Here is a 13,308-nt window from a genome sequence, read left to right as displayed (position 1 = left end):
GTACATGCCACAACTGGCACCCTCACGCCGAGATCTGCATTGTGCTTACTCAGATACCAGTAGTAGCTATTACCTCTTCCTGCCATGGCATTGTGCACACACCCCCACCCTGCTCACTCAGCACAACAACTTACTGCTGGCCTGATACACGGCTGGAAACAAGGGCAATAAAACATAAGTGCACCCCTGTCATCTCTGCTGCCCAACACTTCTTACGCAACATTTGCAGTAGGCGGGTATTTCATTCTTTACTTCTTCTATGGTGCTGCAACTATCTGTGAATCTAAATGATGGAGGAATAAAGATCTCTAGCAGGGCCCCCAATAAGGGGGACTTACATGGAGGATTCCCAGCATGCAATGTAAAGTAGAATATAGGGTGGCGGCAGGGCAGCCATCAGGCGGGGGGACTGTGGGGACTCCAGTACTGGGCCCAGACAGAAAGGGGCCCCAGGATCGACTCTATCAAGTATAATTGGCCATAACCAATGTTCACATTTCCCTTGAAGCATTGTAGAGGTTTAGTAGTGCTGCCAGTGCGGAGGACACCGGAGGTCTCACCAGGCAAGCCGTGGGGGTTCAAGAAGGGGAAAGGGGGTCCTGCCTAGTTAGCCAGTCCCGGGCCCCACATTTTCTGATGGCAGTCCTGTGCGGTGTAGTGCAGTATATAGTGGCATGTAGTAGAGGGGTGTAGTGCAGTGTGTAGGGGGATGAAATATCATATACATTATTTCTAGAAGGTGATTTTTCATGATGCTCCCTTTTTCTCCCTTCATACTTAACCAAAATCCATAATTTGAAAGATTATGTTCTCCCCTTCTGACAAATTGTTAATTTACAATTGCAGATTGTATTGTTTGTTTACAAATCGAAGTTAATTACCGTGTTGGGGTGCCACATACTCGCCTGATGGAATTATGCATCTCCCCATGCATTGCATAACGTGAGGAAACAGAACCACAGTAACATTTAAAAACTGTTTTAGGTTTCACAATCTATACCATAACAATGGAAGGAGTTATACTAAAACTTTCAAGGCTTTGCTTTAACTTATAAACATTCACCATAAACCGCCGTTGCTGCTACCAGACCGCTGTGCAGTCTCTGTCCCCCTTTCCCACCTGTCAGCTAAAACAGAGCCCGCTCAGCTACTTAAGGTCCATATACACTGGGTGACTATGCCCAGAGTGTATGGACAGCGATCATCGCTGTGGGGAAAGCCGCTCAGTACATACACACTGAGCCGCTTTCCCCCTGCCCGGCACGGTCAGTGTGGGGGGCGGACGGCTTTGCGCAGCGCTATGCAAAACCGTCCTCAAAGCCATTCATCTGCCCAAGATTTTCTTGCAGCTACAGCAGGGAAAGTGCACGCAGACCTCGGTACAAGCCGGAGAAACGCACTACACCACATCCCTGCTTGCAAAGCCGCAGCTGGCGAGTAACTGTTGGCGGATACAAAGGCAGCGCAAAGAAAGGCTGCTTACCTTCCGGACCTCAGGTGCCGCCAGCAATGGGGATCGCAGTAGAGGCCTCTATACACAGGCCCTGGTATGGCCTACACAGTCTCTGCAGACAGGTCGCACACATACCAGGACCCCTTTTCTATAATAAAAAGGGAAAGGGCTCCTCCTGAGGTATGTCTAAAATTTAAGGAAAAATAAATAAAACCTAATAGGTGGCCCGTAAGAAAATTAAGATCCCTTTTTTTCCCTTCACCAAAATCCATAAATGAGGTACCATTTTAAAGATTAAGTAGTAATCATTAGTGTTCAGTCTAGCACCCACTATCTTTGAAAACTCCTGCAGTTCCTGTTCCCTGTCTGGGGTGTCGCTGTCTGCTGTGGTGTTTCTAGCACAGGTCTGGTTTGCATATCAGTACTGATATACAGACCGCACTGTGCTAGAAGCACTACAGCAGACAGCGACACCCCAGGCAGGGAACAGGAACTGCAGGAGTTTCAGGAGTTTCATAGGATCATAGTAGTTGAGGCTGAAAAAAAAAAAAAAAAAAAAAAAAGACACGTGTCCATCAAGTTCAACCTTTGACCTAGATTTGTCATCTCCTCTTTGTTTTAACATTGACTAAATAGTGGTTATAGGTTGTTCCCCTGAATGTTTGTGCAACCTAATTTGAAATTTGCTCAATGTGTCTGCTTTCACCACCACCTCTGGAAGACCGTTCCACTCCCTTACTACCATGGAGGGGTATTCAATGCCCCTAAGGGCGAGCTGTGCCGATAGCGTATAGAGAGAGTATTCAACGCATCCCCTTCACTTACAGAATCTTTCTCCTCTGGTCTGAACGCATGCCCATGTACCTAGTCTCTGACTTCAATGCAAAGAGGTTGCCGATATATCAGAGGACAATACTCTGCAATATCTGCATGTCTCCACTTAGTCCTCTCTTTTCCAGTGTAAATATTCCTAGTTCGGCTAGTCTATCCTTGTAGCTTCTAGTTAGATGGCTTAGAAATGGGGCTGAAATAGTGTGTACGCCCCTTTCCTCGCTCTGCCCATGTTACATCTGCCCCACTTGCAGTGCAGCATGGTTTTGTCCATCTGCAAAAATTGCAGCCTTTCCAAAAGGTCTGAATCAGGCTCATAGTGCAGTGTGTAGGGGGATGTAGTTTAGTGATGTTGAGCGGCGTGTAGGGGAGTATAGTGTAATGATGTAGTGCTAAGGTGGCAAACAGGGGGGTATGCAGTAGAACACGCTGCTGGGGGCCATGGGACAGAAAACTTTAGGGCATTTCTAGTAGACAGGGGGCATGTGTGAAACATGCTGCTGTGGGGGGGGGGGGGTTTCTGCTTTGCCTCTGGTGAGATAAATCCTAGTTTCAGCCCCGTCTTGTGATGTAGCCATTTCATATAGGCAGAGCAGGCTATTGCAGCATGAGGATGTCTTAAGGGCCCCAACCACTTACGCAAGGTGGCAGGATCACACACAATATATTGTATGCGTCCATTTGCATACGATGTATCCTATGCAATCCTTTTATGGGCTGATGGATCCTTGGTGCAGCAGTGACGTTCCCCAGCTCCAATCCAATGTGCACGGAACTGCGCATCGGATAGGAATCGGAGGTTAAACACGTGATTTGGGCCCTTTTCAGCAGATTCCTTGGCCCGGTGCCTCGGAATCGAGTGAAAAGGACGTAAATCGCACTAGTGGGTGGGGGCCTTTAGACAAAAAAACAAAATGCTATTCACTTGGCTGCAGGGCTGGTAAAAAAAAAAAAATTAATGGAAAAAAAACTGTAATCCTGTTTGTTATGACTGTGAAACATTGCTATGCATTAGAAACATTGATCAACCAGGTTTTAATGCCTTCTAACATTAATGATCCAATGTTATTAGGCTTTGATATGATTTATTTGAAACCTTTCAATGAAACCACTTTTAGACTAAACATAATAAAAATCAATCCCAACCACGGTCCCAGGTTTTAGTGATATCCAGCCTACAGCACAGGTGACTTAATTAATACTTCAGCTATTTTGATTTAAATGAAGATTAAACCATGAGGTGTTTCTCTGTGTATTGCCTTTTTAATGTGTTGGTGTTGTTTACTGAAACTATTTCCTGTCCTATGGGAATCTTGAGGGAGAAGCTTGATGCTAGGCAGATTTAGCACCTGTTACCTAATTCACCTCAATATATCTTTGCTGTGTGCGTGATTTACTGCATTGGTTCAGCTTATGTAGATGAAGACCACAAGCAACAAGAATGTGGTATACCACCATAGAATCCACAGTGTTGTGCCTGTAGTCAAAGCATATTCAAAATAGACAGCCCTGCTTGGCTCATTGGGACTTTCTGTAGCCCGAGCGCTGGTAGGTAAATTCAGATATTTGACGTTCAGTAAGAGTGCGCCAGGTTTAATATGCTGCCTAGAACCGATGCAGGAAAATGCCCACAGTTCTCTGTGAACCAACCTCTATGTACATGCCCATACTCGTTAGCACCTAATTATAGAAACTCAGTTTCCAACAGGATCTTTCTTCCGCACTGGTACAGACTGTAGCTGGGGAGTGCCAGTTCCCTTCTATATATGTGAATGAGTAATCTGAGAGCCAGATACTTAATGTACGTATGATGAACTGCAAGCATCCAGTATATTGCAGCAATAAGTAACGTAAGCCAGACTCATAACTCATATAAATTACACACACTCATCCAAACAGCAAATCCTTATGCTAAGCCTCATACTATAAATGTGTACAATAGATACTAATTACCTATAGCACAACCATTAATATGAGCAAAGCCTTCAGCCATAAGCTGACACCACACATAACAACCCATAACTACACTGTACTAACTGTAGTGTGCAGCGCTGTGCATACTTTCACTAATAGAGAAATAACTGCTCCCTGCAGTCACACAACATCATCTATAGCCAATTACACAAATACTACAATCCATCTTACCAAAGTCACACGTTATAGGAGTGGAGGGAGGTATAAACACACATCTACCCCTCTGTGGCCCTTATTCTGATCTCGGCGGTACGGCCCGCGTGCGGCCGTACCGCCGATGTTTTCACTCTGCACATGCGCAGAGGTCACTCTGCGCATGTGCAGGCGAAATCGCCGCACAAAAATTTTATACGCCGCAAAGGGGGCGTATAGGGGCGTGAGGGGCTTAATACCCTCATTTCCCTATGCATACGCCCCGCGTTTCATGGGCGTTCCCATGCAAACGCGGGGCGTATGCATGGTAATGAGGCTATGACGCCAGTGATGGGGGCGGAAAGCTGACATCGCCGGATGTCAGCTCTCCGCCCCCATACAAGCTTTCACACGGACGATTGTCCGTGTGGTCTAAGCTTGCGTGAGCTGGTGGAGCGTGCGGCCCTGCCTTCGATGGTCGTCGACCATCGAATGCAGGGGGCAGCTCCCACCATGGTGGAGGCGTACGCCCCACCATTTTCATGCGGATCGCCAGCCGTCCGCGTACGGACGGCCGTGGCGATCCGTCTTGTAGGCGGGGATTGGTTTGTGCGGCCGGAGCAACGTATGCGGCTCCGGCCGCACAGATCAGAATAAGGGCCTGTGAGAGGACATTGATAGAAAGCCGTTGTGGTCTCAAAATCACTACCAGAAAACTATACCCCGTGAGTCTATGTCATGGGTACATCATTTGTACAGACTGTGATGAGGATTGCAGATCATATATAACTAAAGATACAGAGGTTTAGCTAAAAAGATATAGGAATACAATGATTTTTCAGAACCTTTTTGTAGCAAGAGCCACACAGAAGGACTCATGAAATGTGAATGGAAGAAATGTTATCACATTCAGGGTGGATGCGCTGGTGATGAGAAATACAGGAAAAGGATGTAAACATGTCTTGGATGCCTCTCCCACCGGCTTCCTCTGGGTTATGTAGAAACATTTATACAGTGCCAACATTTTAGAATTGCTAAAAGTATTTATTGATTTAAACCTGCCCCAATGAGCTTACAATCTATATACAGGGTTCATTAAGCTACCGGAATGTTTTTTGAAGCGTATGGGGAAAGCATTCAAAAGGAAGAACCTTAAAGGTGCCTGTACACTTATGCGGCTTCTCCAAAAGGAAGTCGCATGCGATTTCCCATGGGACTGCCCGTCAGCTTCCTAGGTGGCAGGATCCCATAAGATACACCGTAGTGTTTATTCTAGCACCCGCTATCTTTGAAAACACATGCAGTTCCTGTTCTCTGCTTGGGGTGTCGCTGTCTGCTGTGGTGTTTCTAGCACAGGTCTGGTTCTCATATCAATTCTGATATACAGACCACACTGTGCTAGAAGCACTACAGCAGACAGCGACACCCCAGGCAGGGAAGAGGAACTGCATGGGTTTTCAAAGATAGCGGGTGCTAGAATGAACACTACACCGTATGCGATCCCAACCAAGGCTTCCGGATCCGATAAATCTAGGGAGCAGCCCATGCGTTCTCCAGCTCCGTTCCTACACGCATGGGACTGCACATCGGATCAGAGCTAAGACAAATGCAATTTGACACCTTTTATCGGATTTCTCAGTCAGACGCATAAACAGATAAAAAAAAAAAAAAAAAAAGAGAGACTAAATCACACTAGAGTATTTAGGCCAGCAATAGTCAGAATTGGCCCATGACCTCAGCACTGTGAGGCAACAATGCAAACCACTGCACCACTGTGTTTTAACCTTCTGCATACATTGCAGTTCTGCAAAGTATCAATTAGTGTTGTACTTTTGGATAGCTGAAAACAGAACTAATTCGATGCCCGACTATTAAGTTGTGGACAGTTTTTGCAGCTACTGAAAGAATTTTTCGATTATGCCATTTCACCTTTTTGGAGGGGGGGGGGGGGGATTAAAAATAAGCTTTTATAGGACTCCAGCTGAAATCCCCATAAGGTGTAAAGGAAAAGCAGTGAAAACTGGGTTACAATGGAGAAAATTAAGGGCTAACCTCTAGGCCAGGGGTAGCCAACTCCAGTCCTCGAGAGCTACCAACAGTTCATGTTTTCCAGCTCACCTCACAGGTACACAGGTGCACGCATGACTGACTAACACATTTCAAAGATCCACAGGTGGAGCTTATTACTTCACTTGTGATTCTGTGAGGAGATATGGGAAACATGCACTGTTGGTAGCTCTTGAGGACTGGAGTTGGCTACCCCTGCTCTAGGCGAATGAAGCATGTAACTTTATGCTCCCATCTATGCAATAGGCTATATTTTCAAGTTAAGGCACAAAGCTATCCAGACCATTAATAAAGTTGGAAAAAATGTAAATATTGAGCAAATTTGCACGGCCAGTGTTCAGGTAAGTCGACGCCCCGCTAGAGTGAAATCCTGCCTTGTGTATCAATGTGCACGCTGAACGTATGGATGTGTACAGCTACACATCCAATGAAAGCCATGCAAATATGTCCAAAGCCCATCGCAAAAGGCTCACCTTCCACTGATTTATACACTGGGCACATATCCGGACTGGAGCGAACGTCACAGACCCTCCCCTAAAACGCTCAGGCATGCCATGTGTTTTCCCAGACACTCCTTAGTTTTTCTTAGCACTCCCACTTATACAGTGTTCTCACTGCGACTACACGGCTTTAACCCGGCATTAAAATGCCGGGGACTGCAGCGACGGACCCCCGTTTTCACTGCTAGGCAAATTCCCGGGTGAAGAAGTTCTACCCGGTAATTTGCCTTTTAAAAACGGGTTTTTATGCAGTGAGAACGGGTCAACCCGTGTCTGCATACCCAGATCGCAAACACGGGAAAAAAGAAGGGTTTTACCCGTGTATGAGATCCAGGTATGCGACCCGTTCACACTGCAAAAAAACCTGCGTTAAAAGGCAAATTTTTGGGTCGACATGACAGACCCAGGAATTTGCCTGCAGTGGGAACGGGGTATAAATGGATGGTTTCCACCCCCAGATGCCTATTTCTTGTCAACCACCTTGCAAACAGCGTGCGTATTATATCAGTTGCAGGACTTTGCCACAGGATGGCCTCACACATGCGTACTACGGGCCGTACGCATGAGCAGTTCATTAATAATGGTCTTCTTTCCAAGTTCGCAGCAATGCAATTAGGTCTGAAACAGGCTCTGATTCAGAGTTCATCGCAAAACACATTTTTTTTGCAAATAGAGAAAACCAGGCTGCACTGAAGGCGGGGCAGATGTAACAGGTGCAGAGCCTTAGATGTGGATGGGGTGTGCTGAAACTAAATTCGGTACTTGTGTAGTTTCACGGCGCCACTAGACAGGATACGATTTAGTATGCGATTTGACATAAGATATCGCATAAGATATAGGATAAGATTTACTATCCATTTCATTACCCCACTATCCACTAGGGCGTGGAGTTGGTTTTATATAGCGTGGCGAGCGCAGCGAGCCCTGCGAGGGTACACGGAATGTATATAAAATCAACTCCACGCCCTAGTGGATAGTGGGGTAATGAAATGTATAGTAAATCTTATACTATATCTTATGCGATATCTTATGTCAAATCGCATACTAAATCGTATCCTATCTAGTGGCGCCGTGAAACTACACAAGTACCCTAAATTCTAACTGCAGTGTAAAAATAAAGCAGCCAGTATTTACCCTGCACAGAAGCCCAGATCTAATGGTGCCCACACACGCACCGATCCCGGCGGTGCAATGCTATGCGATGGGGTGCGCACTCCCGCAGCACCTCATCGCACAGTACAAAAAGTATGTGCTGCACATACTTTTTGTACTAGCTTTTTATCGCATAGCATCGCATGCACAAGGCATACGATGCGATGCTTTGTGTGCTAGTTAAGGACAGAACGCACGCCGGGATCGATGCGTCTGTGGGCACCTTAACTCTCTGTACATGTTACAGCAGCCCCACCTGCAGTGCACATGGTTTTGATCATTTGTCTATAAAATGTGCTTAAATCTGAATAACCCTCCTCGGCCAAAGTGGTGCAATTGGTGCCATGTATTGTTACTGCTGCGTTCATCTTCTGGCAGATCATTAAGGATGTATGGAGGTGCAGTGTATCATCAGAAGGTGTGTGACCAGCTAGACAGACAGGATATAATCTCAAGCTTATTATGATCAATACATTTAGCCAACTTCAAAAGGTTTTAATGGTACTGAAGTTGCTACTACTTCCATCAACCATGACTGTCTTAATCAAATAGGAGAATGTTAGTTAAATGTCAGCCGAAAATGCAACTGAACCATTCAATTCGATAAACAAAATACCAGATATGTGGTACACCCAGGGGTATATTTACATGCAATAAACTAAAATGATCATACATAGCATTTGTTACCACTGCAATTGCCACAAAGGATCCCCATCTGGTCACTGGTCACTGTCGCACAAGCTGCCACTGACTGTGTAATGTGCAAGATACAGGCAATGTGACTCTTTTCCTACTAGCCTTGCATATGAGCACTGTGAGTGTATACACAGGAGGGATGCAAGCAGAAATCAGTACTCTGATTAGAATAGCTCCAGGATCCCGGGTCCAGACCCCGGCATAGCGATGTGAAAGCGATAAGGTTGTGTACACACTAGCTGATATACCAGAGGAATATCGGCCAGTGTGTACGAGCGATATCACAGACACATTGCATCGACTATGCCAGTGGTTCCCAACCCTGGTCCTCAAGTACCCCCAACAGTGCATCCAGGTCTCCACACAGAATCACAAGTGATATAATTAGCTCCACCTGTGGAACTTTTAAAATGTATCTGAATAATGAGTGCACCTGCTGGGTGACCTGGAAAACGTGCACTGTTGGGGGTACTTGAGGACCAGGGTTGGGAACCACTGGGCTGTGCAACACAGCCGATGCCTGATATATCTAAAATATATATTGATACATTGTGCTGGGTGTACAGGTGATCCAGCCATCGTCTGTACACCTACACAGTAGCCGGTGACTGACAGCTCAACTGGGACATCAAGCAGGATGGATCGTGCAGTGTGTATGGTGAACACGCTGCCCAATCGGACGCAGATACTTGATCAGAAGAGATCGCTTCCAGTGTACCCTGCTTAAGATTACCACTGTTTGCCCACAGATGTATGGCCCTCATTACATGTAGCACGGTCTCCTGACAAAATGCACCAGGTGACTGAAACAGCGCAGACTGTTCTGCAACACGTAATTTTATATTCACCCCTGTCACGATTCCCTCCTTCGGAATGCCGGCATCCGTATTTTAACCGCTGGTCATTCGTATTTATCCCGTCTATTGATGAAGCAGCGTGCAGAGTGGAGAAGTTGCCCACGAGGTATACGGTCGTTGAATCGACACATTTCCCCCCTATATCCCTATAGATTGTAAGCTTGCAGCAGGGCCCTCCTACCTCCAAGTCTGTCTGTTGTTACCCAGTTTGTCTTATCACTGTCTACTATTGTAAAGCGCAACGGAATCTGCTGCGCTATATAAGAAACTGTAAATAAATAAATATAAGGTCGACATGCATTTAAGTCAACCACAAAAACAGTGAAAAACTCATGTCGGCCTTTTGACTTTCGACCTAGCCGCTGTCAACCTAATGATTTTGTCAACCTTCCAACCCTGTCTACCGTAGGCACGTCAACCTATTTTATGGCGTTGACCGAATATTAATACCCGCCCATGGCAACCAATCAGCAGCTATGTACTTTTATAGAATGCACTTCATAAATGTTACTTAATTCTCCACTACTTCACGAACAGACCCCATAGAGTAGACATACAGATAGACAACGGTGTGCATATCTGTCTATCAGCACATACATGTAAGGGGCAGGGCAGCAGTCGTCTACACCTATAGGTTAGGTGTGACACTTGGTTCAATCCCGGACAGGCATTATTATTACATGTTATTTATAAAGCGCCACAAGTGGTTGGCAGCAGCATACATACAGCACCCACAGGGCAGCACAGGGCGCCCACAGAACATTATATTACAGTGCATGTGACGGCACCAGAGCACCGGCAGCAGCACACTCCTCATACACCTCCTCATACAGCGGGGCTACAGGGGAGCACAGGGGGCAAACGGTTGCATTCGGGGTGGCAGCCGTTGGCAAAGATCTCCGGTCGCTAAGGTGCGGGAGGGCCCTGCTCCAAGGAGCTTACAGTCTAAGAGGAAGGGGAGACATGTCGCGCTTCCCGGTGCCTACCTGGCTATGGGCGGTGCGGGCGCTAGTCCTCCATGCCCCTCCCACCGGCAGTCGGGATGCCTGTCGCGATATAGTTAGACCAGTGGACCCCTCCGCTGTCTCCCCCCAGTAGGTTCGCGTCTGTCTCCCGTACACCTCACTCTCTCCTCCGGCACTCGGGCCTAGTCGCGCCTGATTGGCTGCTGCCTCGAAAGACGTCAGCCGCAGGCACGTTCCTGCCGCCGCCTGATTGGCCGAAGGCTCCGCCCGCGTCGCCCTCTCCCTGTCCCCGGCGCCAGGGCTCCTTCCGCGTACACTGCGCCCTCCTCACCACTGGGGGCGCTGTCTGCTAGAGTGTGAGGGTGGCGGCGTGTCCGGGTTACTCTATATGGGGACGGCTAAGATTTTTCATTTATTTCCGGCAAAATGGCTGCTGTGTTTTTGGGGCGTTCGAGGAAGGTTGTTGGGGAGGCAGTAACAGTAAGATAGCCGCAGTATAGGGTTTGTGAATCTTATGGAGGCGTAGCTGACATATAATATCGTACCCCACTCGTGTCATCTGGGAATAGTTGTGTACTCCATGTCCTGTTTATACCTGTAGAGAGTATAACTATAAATGTTTTAATTATATGGCGCCACCTACTGTCTGTAGCGCAGTGTAGCATCACTGCGCTCTACTACTAGCAGACTGAGCGTGACAGCCAAGCTTCTTAGGACTGGACATCAGAATGCCACCATCAAATAATGGCTAGGCACTCGCCATCAAATCTTTCAACTCGATAACTGACCATTGCATCAAAATTATAATAAAATAAAAAAAAAAACACTGCAACGTGGCTGGCTGGGTACGGGAACCTTCAGAACACTATGGTGTTAATGCCGCTATCGAATGATAACACTACTACCTTCGGGAAAAAAACATTGATGGTTGAGAAACATCACAGTCAACCGGTAAAGCTGCTGAGAAATCCCCTGTAGATTGGCACACACATACTGTACATACACAGCATTTGCAGTATAGGGTATGAAACCCCATGGTATCTCATTTTATTTCTTTACTGTGCAGCCAATAATCTATTGTACTTTACCAGGAAGTCACCGGGACCCGCTGCACACACACGTGTCATTGGCTATATAGCCAAATTGACCTGCATGACATGTTCAGTCAACGCCACGGCTGGGGTCATTAACGATGCGTGGGAGCGTGTATCGTTAACGATATTGAGAGTACACACTAGGGCCTTGATGGCTAACCTTGACACTCCAGATGTTTTTTAAACTACACATCCCAGCATGCTCTGCATCAGATTTAGCATGGCCAAAATAGCCAAACTGATGCAGAGCATGCTGGAATGTGTAGTTTAAAACCACCTGGATTGTCAAGGTTAGCCATCAAGGCACTAAAAGATATTTTAAAAAATATCGCTCAGAAGCCCCTTTCCGGACGATGTTTCTTTTACTATATCCTCTAGTTCTGGCCCAGGTCCGAATTCGGCCCCTGACGATGGTGGGGTCAGCACATGGGCATTTTCTTTAATGCACATGTGCAGACAACAGCTGCAAGCAACTTCAGCCAGACTGACAGACCGGGGGCGTACCAGGGTGGACCTGCAGCGTTTCATGGGCATGCCCACAAAAATGGTGTCAACGTCCATAGAAACGCTGGGCGAACGCAGCTGTTTCCCTTGGATTTAGCTTCCATGTGATGGCTGTGACGAAAATAACTCCTTCGATGGTAAGCAACCATCGATGGATTTCTCCTCTTTGTGAGTGCTAGCGAACTGATGTGTACACGTACACATCAGTTCGCAGTCCTGCACATAAGTTTATATGGTGGGGGGTGTGCGTTCGCGGGGCAGCATTAACCTGCTAACTGGGCTCTGCAGCCCAGCGAACAGGACTGAATTGGGCCCTTAATGTCTTTGTAAATCATGTGTGACTTGTAAAGAATGTTTGGTACTTGTTTCCTAGCACGGCCACAAATCTTGGCCATCGGGGGTAATTTTAGTGGCCTGCGACGCGACCGACGCGATGCCCCCGATTTTTCCATTGAAATGCATTGAACACAGTGAAAAATCGGGTCGGTCGCGTCGTGTGCGCCTAAAAATGCTTAAATGGTCCACCCGCGATGGCCGCGATTTCCCCATAGGGAACAATGTTAAATGCCTCAATTTAGCCGCGATGCCCCCGATTTCCCATAGGAAACAATGTTAAATGGGTCAATTTACCTAAATCATCATAGGGAAGCATGGTAAATGGGCCAGAAAGCCCAAAAAACACCCCTGACCAGTGAAATGTCCCCCCAAAAGTAGTTCACGCCACCCCGCGATGAACGTGAACCCGAAGCGTGGCGAGCGCAGCGAGTCCGCGAGGGGCGGCGGTACGCGTCCTCCGACCTTTTCATACCCCTACTATCCACTAGGGCGTGGAGTGAGAATAGAATAGTGTGGCGAGCGCAGCGAGCGGACGTGGATACCTTCACAGGTAAACGCGTCCCTTCGCGGGCTTCACAGGTATCCGCGTCCCCTCGCTGCGCTCGTCACGCTTCGGGTTCACGTTGATCACGTGGTGGCGTAAACTACTTTTGGGGGGACATTTCAATGTTCAGGGGTGTTTTTGGCCCATTTACCATTGTTCCTATGATAATTTGGGTAAATTGAGCCATTTCACATTGTTTCCTA

The 13,308-nt window shown here is 47.1% G+C and overlaps 1 protein-coding gene across 3 annotated transcripts in view; it reads right to left on the bottom strand.

Moving 5' to 3' along the window:
• The window catches only part of ZDHHC5 (zDHHC palmitoyltransferase 5), a 46,071-nt gene extending 35,139 nt beyond the window's left edge, over positions 1–10,932 (bottom strand). For 2 of the 3 annotated variants that reach the window (XM_083146055.1, XM_083146056.1), the window contains exon 1: positions 10,649–10,929. The gene's annotated coding sequence lies outside the window, so the exon portion shown is untranslated. Of the gene's footprint in view, positions 1–10,648 lie in introns of all 3 variants that reach the window. The other variant, XM_083146057.1, reaches the window with a different exon arrangement.
• Between the last annotated feature and the right edge of the window lie 2,376 nt (positions 10,933–13,308).

This window comes from Crinia signifera, chromosome 6 (genome assembly GCF_055691185.1).
Source record: "Crinia signifera chromosome 6, ASM5569118v1, whole genome shotgun sequence".
In the NCBI taxonomy this organism is placed as follows: domain Eukaryota; kingdom Metazoa; phylum Chordata; class Amphibia; order Anura; family Myobatrachidae; genus Crinia; species Crinia signifera.
This window is presented reverse-complemented; position numbering and strand designations above follow the sequence as displayed.